This window comes from Mytilus galloprovincialis, chromosome 7, assembly GCF_965363235.1.
Source record: "Mytilus galloprovincialis chromosome 7, xbMytGall1.hap1.1, whole genome shotgun sequence".
Classification (NCBI taxonomy): Eukaryota; Metazoa; Mollusca; class Bivalvia; order Mytilida; family Mytilidae; genus Mytilus; species Mytilus galloprovincialis.
The window spans coordinates 81,448,584-81,460,685 of record NC_134844.1 but is presented as its reverse complement, the minus strand read 5'-3'; the positions used below and the strand labels follow the sequence as shown (position 1 = coordinate 81,460,685).

Here is a 12,102-nt window from a genome sequence, read left to right as displayed (position 1 = left end):
AATTCTACTTGAATTAATACACATGATTTTCATGATTTGAATTATCTGAAGTATTTTGGGGAATATACAAAATGACTAAAAAACTTTGCATTAATTTTTTTTTTTTTTTACTTTGGTCCAATGCATTTGATATAAGTAATTTGTAAAATAAAAATGATATAAAAATGTTGATAATATTTCATATTTCATTAAAATATTGTAGATTATTAAATAAAAAAAATTCCTTCAATAAATACTTCAGATGTCACACAAAAAGAATCTTTTTTTTTATAATTTGTTTATTTTGTCATACAAACACTTTAAAGATTAAAACAAATCAAAGAATTCCCTCTCCAGACTGCTTTATCAAGTTTTTGATTAATCTGACAGATTAGCCTGTGTGAAGTACTGATATGGAAGTTTTAACATGCTTAGGAATTGAACTTGTATATAAAGTTTAACTTTTATTGATAATAATATACCAAAGCATGTTCCCAATATTTTCCGCATGCTGTTTTGGAACATTGGGATGGTGATTCATTTTGGTACAAGACCTTCCCACTCTCTTTAAAAAATTACCAAGTTTACAAAGCCTTATAAGTCACTCACTTCCTTATTTTGACAGTAGAGACCTATTGTGATATAATTGAGAGCTGTACAAGAACAATTAAAGAACCATTCTGATTTCCCCTGTGTTACTCATATTTCATCTATAAAAGAACAATTTAAAATAACTATTTTTGTTTTTTCAAACAATTTTTAATTATCTTATAGAAATGAAGACAATAGAACAAAAATGCAATGCAATTTTCTTTCAGAATTAATTTTTCCAAAGGGCTTCACTTAATCATCGTATTTGTTCAAGACATTACTAATATAAACTGGTGGTATATATAAGTTTCATAAAATTTTATCAAGAATTGTAAACATGAGAGCATTAATAAAATTGAGAATGGAAATGGGGAAGCAATTTTCAATATAACTAATACTTCTTAGCTCTATAGCATAACTCTTGTCATCATTGAGTGGCACTGATTTTGAAACTTGTCCAAGACATTGCTTGTACAAACCTATGATATAAGTTTCATAAAAGAACTAGAACGAATTGAACACATGAGAGTGCAAACAATGCAATTTTTCATATAAATTCATATTTCCATGGAGCATAACTCTTTAAATTAAATTTATCAAAACTTCCAACAATGAATAAAACCAATACCCTGAAAGTATTTCAGTTGAAAACTACTATTAAAGCTGTGAATCAGTAAATTTACAACACTATTAAATCCAAAAACCAAACACAATAATATACCTGTACTTGTCAAAGTTTGTGAGTGGTATAAATTAATTTTATTTCCATATGATCTGGCTACATTTCATCTATGTAGATAATGTAAGTCCTTTATCTGATTAATTATTATTAAAGAAAAACCTGCGTTTACTTCTGATGTTCATCTCTGAACCCTCCACTTTTTCCAGTTTGACTTTCAGTCATCCTTCTCAAGTTTCTACCTTTATATGGTTCAAAATATTTAATAAAATTGAAATCAAATTTCAATGTGTATTCCTATTTTGTCCTTTAATGTCTCACAGACAAGTTATCCATTCCCTTCCTATTGTTGTGGTTACATTAAATCATCAGAAAACCTGTGTCTGCATAAGTTATCTTTTCTCTGATACACACCATAAATGATTAGTACACTTAATTAACTTGTTCTGATAAAAATGTGCAATTAAATTTGACAGCAATGACAGAAAGTACATGTGTTTGCATAATTTATGGCATCTATTCATACAGGTAATAAAATCTTAATTAGTTTTTTCATGTGAAATTATACCTACCTATTTTATCAAAATGAAATGTGTATTCCTGCCAGGTAAATTAAAGTGGTTCAACACAAAAATTGAATCATTGTCAAAATACTTGCACATGACTAAGATCACCCACCAGATGTCAACTAGCCTCTGTTGTATGACCAAGTCCATTGTGGGAGTTAATTACTTGTACTGTTCCAGAAATCATGTTCTACACTTGTTATTAATATATACATGTATGAAGATAAACAACCCAAAATAAGTCCAAAATGTATAAATAAATCAGTCACAAAGACTTTCTCAAGTCCTAATTTTGCATTTAAACACAAACCAACCTGAGAAACTATTGTATGTTAGTTTACGGTTTGGTTCACATGAATAAGAAGCCTCAATCATGTATATATGTTATTCATACAATTTATAAATACCACATTCCGATTATTACGATAATTATACCAATCATTACAACAGGGCTTTTATCATTTGAATTTTTTCTTGTAAATAAGTCAGCAATAAAACTTATGGTCATTGATTTGATGATCAAAGAGTTTAAAGATCATCGATATATAAATTTACTATTCCATGAGAAGTCAATCATATTTATTATTTTAGTACATCATGAAAAATACTCATTGTAGAATCCTTCAATACATTCAAATATATTATGCAGTCTCACTGCATGTAATAGCCATGGAGATCAAAATTCGGCTAACTTTTCATGTAAGTTCATCCATCAAGTTATTCTGAAATTCTATATGTACTAGTTAATAATACATTATGAACTGAACCAAGAGAAAACAGAAGTGATATTATTTTCACAAAAAACTTGTGTAAAAGAATTTTCGAATTGTCACCTGTTATTTAATGGAACAATAGTAAGTGCTGCATCTGTCGTCAAAAATCTTGGTGTTAATTTTCATAGAACATTAAGCATGGAAAAGCAGGTCAATGGCATCACAAAGTTGTGCTACTTCCAAATTAGGAACATTGATTGAATTCAGCAATATATCACAGAGGATGCCTGTAAAACTTTAGTCTGCTCGCTAATGTCACTTTACGTCTAGACTACGGAAACGCTCTGCTATATGGAGTAAATGCCTGTTTAGTCAATCAATAAGTTACAGCGAGTACAGAATACGGCAGCCAGGCTCGTTATACGTTCCGAGAGACATGATCATATAACACCAGTTCTATATTTGTGTCTCTTCATTTGATCCCGGTGCAGTACCAAATTCAATATAAACTTCTTTTGTATACTTTCAAAATCCTACATGCATGGCCTAGTTTAGTTTAAACATATTTTATTGTTCCAAAAAAGACAAATGGATTAGACACAAGTTTTTCAACTTAGTAACGTCTTCTCTGCATGGCCTAGCACCCGTCTATCTTGAGGAACTCATAAGGGCCTATCAACCATCAAGATCTCTTAGTTTGGAAAATGCAATGCAGCTTATACAACCTCGTGTATGCACCAAAATCTATGGCGAAAGACGTTTCGACAAAGTTACTGCGAGCCTTTGGAACAATCTTCCTAGCCATCTAAGACATGAACACTCAATCGAACTTTTTCAGAAAAATTTGAAAACCCATTATTTTAGACTCCCTTTCAATGATTACATTTAACTTTTCATACTGACAATGACTTTTTTAACTTTGTTCTTTTCCTTTTATTTCATTCTTATTGCATTGATTGTTTTAATGTTTAACACCTCTTTTAACTGCATTGATTGTTTTATGTTAAGCGCTTAATTAAAGTAATTTTAATTAGATAATGCGCTATATAAATATTGTAAATATTATAATAATAATTATATCTACATTTGCTATTTTATTGTCAATTACCAACACATCCTTTTGTCAATCATATTTAAAATACTAATTTATCATTGATCAGCTTCTGTTAAATCAATTCATTAAATAGAAAGATTAATGGTGCATATAATTAACAAATAAAACTCTTGTAAATGAGCCAAACACCCGATATATCAGATGTAAAGTAGTTATCATGATGCTTCAAACTTGGATGTTTGTTGTTAGATCAGATTAGTACAATTATAACAATCAATACATATAGGAGCTTTATCGGGACTACGGGATCGGGGATTTTTAAGCTTGGAATTCGAGATTGACCCTTCAGGGATCCAGGAATTCTTTTTACTAATTTCAGGATGTTGGGATTTAAACATATATATTTAAATTTGGGGACCTCAGGATTTCGTTTTTTTAAGCCCAGGAATACAGGATCAGGACCCCTCCGACCCCCCTTTTCATGTACATCATTGTAACATGTACAAAATAGGTACAAGTTTTAATCAACTAACAATAAGACATTCAAAAACTGTAGGGGAAATAGCTGAATATGCATATCATGTATCATTTTGTTGAGGCAAACTAAAGTTAGAGAACAGAAACCAATACACTGTATTATGATGTATGGAAGTACCAATGAACCAGGTAAAACTTGTAATGCTCCGCAGGGGCATAAAAATCTCTGCAACTATAAACTTAATATTTATGTGTGAGTTATCTTTTATGAAATTTATATAAATTGTTAATATTTGTTTTGTTTAGGGTATATTCCTGTTTTCTTTAGAGTATATTCCTGTGTTCAAAAGTACATACCTTCTCTCAGATTTGATAGATTCCATGTCCAGTGGCCAAAATCAACTGAATCTACATAATCAACTGTGGTCAGTTCATCTTCATAGAGTACGTCCTTTACAGCCAACTCATCTTTAATTTATTGCCTCTTAACTTTCAGGTAAAATCACTGTACAAATATAAATAAGGTATTAAAAGGTATGTGACCTAAATACTGCACAAATAGTGTCACATGTATTTATATCCATGTATGATAAAATAGAAACAGATTAAGGATAGATACACACATAAGCTTAAGTTCTTATCTTCTTGACATGGGTACTTTGTGGTTTACATTGCAAACTTTAACTGCTTCCTAGTTTTGTTTACAGTTAAATTCAAACCATGTCCTTTAAACGCAAATCAAAAGAAAACAAGACATGCTTATCTGACTTCTGAGGGTTTTATATAATACCAAAGCCCTCAGTATTGAAGAAAGCTGAAAAATTCATGACTAAATGTTCTACGGTAAAAATCTACAATCTAATAAAAACTGTGAGCTGCTCACTGATGGTACCCTTGCTGCAAGTGGATAATTTTAATAGTGTAAAAATATGGAAGTGTTACATTAACCGCAATACAGACAGGATTAGTGTTCAGGGTCAGTTGACCCTGTCGTGATATAAATAAATATTCTACGATGATTCTTAAAACCATTTTCCTCACACATTCACATAATAAGTATGACTCATGTATTAATTGACTGCTTTATAAAAAGACAAACTCATTTTTTTCATGATAGACTTTTAAGGAAAGAAACTAGCCCCCTACTAAAAGAAACACTAAATTTGGCAAAAACTTTACACAATTCAGTTAAAATAAGGATAAAAATAATAGGCTAATACATGTATACAAACAAAATTTAAAAAACCTCAATGAAAATTTATATAATGATAAAATATTAAATTTACAAGAGAATAGTCAGATAGTAACTCAAACTTTTTATTTTAAAACAAAAATAAAAAAACCTATAACTTTGAACCATACCTACTTTCTCAAAACTTTGAACACAGACAACTAATTTGTTAATTTAGAATATTTAAGTGAGATACAGGAAAATTCCCAGAGATTTAAGACTATGTAAGCATTGTGATGTACTAGATGATGAGTTTCATATCTTTTTTAAATGTAAAATAAATAAACAATTAAGAAAAGAATTTTTAAATGAAAATAAATATAACTAGAGGCTCTAAAGAGCCTGCACATGTCTCACCTGTATTTACTGATGCTTTGGAAATCATGAATAAGATATCATTAGATACTATATATAATACTATCTAAGATAATAGCAAAAAAACTGCAAAATTTCCATAAAATTACTAACTCAGGGGCAGCAACCCAACAACTAACTAGTTGTCAGATTTGTCTGAAAATTTCAGGGTAGATATATCTAAATCTGATGAACATTTTTGCCACCAGTCAGATTTGCTATATAAATGCTTCAGTTTCAGAGATATAAACCAAAAACTGCATTTTACCCTATGTACTAATTTTAGCCATGTCTGCCATCTTGGTTCGTGGACAGGGTCATCAGACACATTTTTTAAACTAGATACTCTTATGATGATTGTGGACAATGAAGTTTAGTTACATTTTGTCTTTATAGTTTTAAAAAGATTACAAAAATTTAAGAAAAATTGGTAAAATTGACTATAAAGGGCAATAACTCCTGAAGGGGTTACTATTTTGGTCATTTGACTTATTTGTAGATCTTACTTTGCTGAACATTATTGATGTTTACAGTTTATCTCTATCTATAACCAGAGGCTCTAAAGAGCCTGTGTCGCTCACCTTGGTCTATGTGAATATTAAACAAAGGAAGCAGATGGATTCATGACAAAATTGTGTTTTCGTGATGGTGATGTGTTTGTACATCTTACTTTACTGAACATTCTTGCTGCTTAAAATTATCTCTATTTATAATGAACTTGGCCCAGTAGTTTCAGTGGAAAATGTTAGTAAAAATTAACAAATTTTATGAAAATTGTTAAAAATTGACTATAAAGGACAATAACTCCTTAGGGGGTCAATGGACCATTTCGGTCATGTTGACTTATTTGTAAATCTTACTTTGCTGAACATTATTGCTGTTTACAGTTTATCACTATCTATAATAATATTCAAGATAATAACCAACTAGAGGCTCTAAAGAGCCTGTGTCGCTCACCTTGGTATATGTGAATATTAAACAAAGGAAGCAGATGGATTCATGACAAAATTGTGTTTAGGTGATGGTGATGTGTTTGTACATCTTACTTTACTGAACATTCTTGCTCCTTACAATTATCTCTATCTATAATGATCTTGGCCCAGTAGTTTCAGTGGAAAATGTTAGTAAAAATTTACAAATTTTATGAAAATTGTTAAAAATTGACTATAAAGGACAATAACTCCTTAGGGGGTCAACTGACCATTTTTGTCATGTTTGACTTATCTTTAGGTCTTACTTTGCTGTACATTATTGCTGTTTACAGTTTATCTCTATCTATAATAATATTCAAGATAATAACAAAAAACGTCAAAATTTTCTTAAAATTACCAATTATGGGGCAGTAACCCAACAACCGGTTGTCGAATCCATCTGAAAATTTCAGGGCAGATAGATCTTGACATGATAAACAATTTCACTCCGTCAGATTTGCTCTAAATGCTTTGATTTTTGAGTTATAAGCCAAAAACTGCATTTTACCCCTATGTCCTATATTTAGCCATGGCAGCCATCTTGGTTGGATGGCCGGGTCACCGGACACATTTTTTAAACTACATACCCCAAAGATGATTGTGGCCAAGTTTGGATTGATTTAGCCCAGTAGTTTCAGAGGAGAAGATTTTTGTAAAAGATAACTAAGATTTACAAAAAATGGTTAAAAATTGACTATAAAGGGCAATAACTCCTTAAGGGGTCAACTGACCATTTCGGTCATGTTGACTTATTTGTAAATCTTACTTTGCTGAACATTATTGCTGTTTACAGTTTATCTCTATCTATAATAATATTCAAGATAATAACCAAAAACAGCAAAATTTCCATAAAATTACCAATTCAGGGGCAGCAACCCATCAACGGGTTGTCCGATTCATCTGAAAATTTCTGGGCAGATAGATCTTGACCTGATAAACAATTTTACCCCATGTCAGATTTGCTCTAAATGCTTTGGTTTTTGAGTTATAAGCCAAAAACTGCATTTTACCCCTATGTCCTATATTTAGCCGTGGCAGCCATCTTGGTTGGATGGCCGGGTCACCGGACACATTTTTTAAACTACATACCCCAAAGATGATTGTGGCCAAGTTTGGATTGATTTAGCCCAGTAGTTTCAGAGGAGAAGATTTTTGTAAAAGATTACTAAGATTTACAAACTAGAGGCTCTAAAGAGCCTGTGTCGCTCACCTTGGTCTATGTGAATATTAAACAAAGGAAGCAGATTGAAAATTGACTACAAAGTTCAATAACTCCTACAGGGGTCAATTGACCATTTCGTTCATGTTGACTTATTTGTAGATCTTACTTTGCTGAAAATTATTGCTGTTTATAGTTTACCTATATCTATAATAATATTCAATATAATAACCAAAAACAGCAAAATGTCCTTAAAATTACCAATTCAGGGGCCGCAACCCAAAAACAGGTTGTCCAATTCATCTGAAAATTTCAGGGCAGATAGATCTTGACCTGATTAACAATTTTACTTCATGTCAGATTTTCTCTAAATTATTTGGTTTTTGAGTTATAAGCCAAAAACTGCATTTTACCCCTATGTTCTATTTTTAGCAGTGGCGGCCATCTTAGTTTGATGGCCAGGTCACCGGACACATTTTTTAAACAAGAAACCCCAAAGATGATTGTGGCCAAGTTTGGATCAATTTGGCACAGCAGTTTCAGAGAAGAAGATTTTAGTAAAAGATATATAAAATTTACGAAAAATGGTTAAAAATTGACTTTAAAGGGCAATAACTCCTAAAGAGGTCAACTGACCATTTTGGTCATGTTGACTTATTTGTAACTCTGACCTTGCTGAACATTATTGCTGTTTACAGTTTACCTATATCTATAATAATATTCAATATAATAACCAAAAACAGCAAAATTTCCTTAAAATTAACAATTCAGGGGCCGCAACCCAAAAACAGGTTGTCCAATTCATCTGAAAATTTCAGGGCAGATAGATCTTCGCCTGATTAACAATTTTATCCATGTCATATTAGCTCTAAATGCTTTGGTTTTTGAGTTATAAGCCAAAAACTGCATTTTACCCCTATGTTCTATTTATAGCCATGGCGGTCATCTTGGTTAGTTGGCGGGGTCACCGGACACAATTTTTAAACTAGATACCCCAATGATGATTGTGGCCAAGTTTCAAATAATTTGGTCCAGCAGTTTCAGAGGAGAAGATTTTTCTAAAAGATTACTAAGATTTACGAAAAATGGTTAAAAATTGACTATAAAGGGCAATAACTCCTAAAGTGGTCAACTGATCATTTTGGTCATGTTGACTTATTTGTAGATCTTTCCTTGCTGAACATTATTGCTTTTTACAGTTTATCTCTATCTAAAATAATATTCAAGATAATAACCAAAAACAACAAAATTTCCTTAAAATTACCAATTCAGGGGCAGCAACCTAACAACGGAATGTCAGATTCATCTGAAAATTTCAGAGCAGATAGATCTTAACCTGATTAACAATATTACCCTTTGTCAGATTTGCCCTAAATGCTTTGGTTTTTGAGTTATAAGCCAAAAACTGCATTTTACCCCTATGTTCTATTTATAGCCATGGCGGCCATCTTGGTTAGTTGGCGGGGTCACCGGACACAATTTTTAAACTAGATACCCCAATGATGATTGTGGCCAAGTTTGGTTAAATTTGGCCTAGTAGTTTCAGAGGAGAAGATTTTTGTAAAAGTTAACGCAGGACGACGACGGACGACGACGGACGACGACGACGGACGCCGGACGCCAAGTGATGAGAAAAGCTCACTTGGCCCTTCGGGCCAGGTGAGCTAAAAATGGTTAAAAATTGACTATAAAGGGCAATAACTCCTTAAGGGGTCAACTGACCAGATTTTAAATCTTACTTTGCTGAACATTATTGCAGTTTACAGTTTATCTCTATCTATAATAATATTCAAGATAATAACCAAAAACAGCAAAATTTCCATAAAATTACCAATTCAGGGGCAGCAACCCATCAACGGGTTGTCCGATTCATCTGAAAATTTCTGGGCAGATAGATCTTGACCTGATAAACAATTTTACCCCATGTCAGATTTGCTCTAAATGCTTTGGTTTTTGAGTTATAAGCCAAAAACTGCATTTTACCCCTATGTTCTATTTTTAGCCATGGCGGCCATCTTGGTTGGTTGGCGGGGTCACCGGACACATTTTTTAAACTAGATACCCCAATGATGATTGTGGCCAAGTTTGATTAAATTTGGCTCAGTAGTTTCAGAGGAGAAGATTTTTGTAAAAGTTAACGACGACGGACGACGACGGACGCAGGACGACGACGGACGCCGGACGCAAAGTGATGGGAAAAGCTCACTTGGCCCTTCGGACCAGGTGAGCTAAAAACAGTAAAATTTCCTTAAAATTACCAATTTAGGGGCAGCAACCCAACAATGGGTGGTTTGATTCATCAGAAAATTTCAGGGCAGATAGATCTTAACCTGAAAAACAATTTTACCTAAGTCAGATTTGCTCTAAATGGTTTGGTTTATTTTAGTTATAAGCCAAAAACTGCATTTTACCCCTATGTTCTATTTTTAGCCATGGTGGCCATCTTGGTTGGTTTGGCGGGTCACCAGACACAATTTTTAAACTAAATACCCCAATGATGAATTTGGCCAAGTTTGGTGAAATTTGGCCCAGTAGTTTCAGAGGACAATATTTTTGTAAAAGTTAACGACGACGGACGAAGACGACGAAGCCGGACGACGCCGACGCCGGACGACGCCGGACCCCAAGTGATGGTAAAAGCTCACTTGGCCCTCTGGGCCAGGTGAGCTAAAAAGGGCACAATGTCCTTAAAATTACCAATTATGGGGTAGTAGAAAAAAATCTCACAAGCTCTAATGCCCGCGATTTCGCGGGTGTGTTCTAGTAATTATTATAAATAAGAAAAGTTCTACAACTCTGGAATGTCACATTAGATTTTTTTGTTGAATTAAATGCAGAAAATTGATGCACCACGGTTATGCCAAAGAAATAAACAATGTCCTAACAAACAAAAAACAAGGATTTATAGCACTTAAACACCTAAAGTATACATCATTGCAGGCAAACTGTTTAGTCAAGTATTATTTTGGTATTGAATACTGGTACTAAACAGTGCTATACTTAAGAACTCTTTGACATCTACACTATTTATATTTTTAAAAAAAAAAAAACCTTAAGGTTGTTTTTTTTCTTCTAAATCTACATTAAATATGAACGTATATTTGTTACAAGTATTAAAATGCTTACGAAAGAGCTTATTCCTAAATAAATATCTTACATCAAATATGACAAGCCAAATGAATGTTTCCCTCTAATAATCATATGAAATAATAACAACACACCTAGAAAAACTGTTGTTACTCCAAATCCATAAAAGAAACCAGCCGTTTGAAAAACAAAACCTTAAAACAAACATAAAAGTTTCTACATCTCCATAGAAGGTTACTGATAATCCTATTACAATGTATTATAAAGTGAAAAGTAGAAAATCTTCTAATAAATCAATGACCTGATATTACCAATTGATTTTGTCATTTATTACATAATTAATTTTCAATTGTTCAGCTTACTAGCGAGCTGTCAGCTTTTTGACTACAATATTATTTAATCTTATTAAGTTAATCCAATTAAAATTTATTTAATTGGATATTTTTATCCTTTTTGTAAGGTGATATAGAACTATATAAAGTTTTATCATAAAGTGCTTTCATAATTCAAAACAAAAGAGTGTCCACCATGCTGTGCACTGCACTATTATTAATATAGTAGAATAGAAGGATGAACTAATTGATGAAAATTATATTTGTACATGTAACTGTTATATGCAAATACATTGTAAAATTGAGAATGGAAATGGGGAATGTGCCAAAGAGACAACAACCCGACCATAGAAAAAAACAACAGCAGAAGGTCACCAACAGGTCTTCAATGTAGCGAGAAATTCCTGCACCCGGAGGCGTCCTTCAACTGGCCCCTAAACAAATATATACTAGTTCAGTGATAATGAATGCCACACTAATTTCCAAATTGTACACAAGAAACTAAAATCAAAATAATACAAGACTAACAAAGGCCAGAGGCTCCTGACTTGGGACAGGCGCAAAAATGCGGCGGGGCCAAACATGTCCGTGAGATCTCAACCCTCCCCCACACCTCTAGCCAATGGAGAAAAGCAAACGCACAACAATACGCACATTAAAATTCAGTTCAAGAGAAGTCTGAGTCTGATGTCAGAAGATGTAACCAAAGAAAATAAACAAAATGACAATAATACATAAATAACAACAGACTACTAGCAGTTAACTGACATGCCAGCTCCAGACTTCAATTAAACTGACTGAAAGATTATGATTTCATTATATGAACATCAGGCACAATCCTTCCCGTTAGGGGTTTAGTATCATACAATCATAACATATATGAGAAGAACATAGCCCGTGTACATGCAT

General features: G+C 32.6%; 1 protein-coding gene across 7 annotated transcripts in view; it reads right to left on the bottom strand.

Moving 5' to 3' along the window:
* The window catches only part of LOC143083786 (uncharacterized), a 59,371-nt gene that overhangs the window by 33,232 nt on the left and 14,037 nt on the right, over positions 1-12,102 (bottom strand). For 4 of the 7 annotated variants that reach the window (XM_076260136.1, XM_076260128.1, XM_076260132.1 and 1 more), the window contains exon 2: positions 4,417-4,564. The gene's annotated coding sequence lies outside the window, so the exon portion shown is untranslated. Of the gene's footprint in view, positions 1-1,821; positions 2,080-4,416; positions 4,565-10,931; positions 11,026-12,102 lie in introns of those variants that run through there. The other 3 variants (XM_076260131.1, XM_076260133.1, XM_076260130.1) reach the window with 2 other exon arrangements.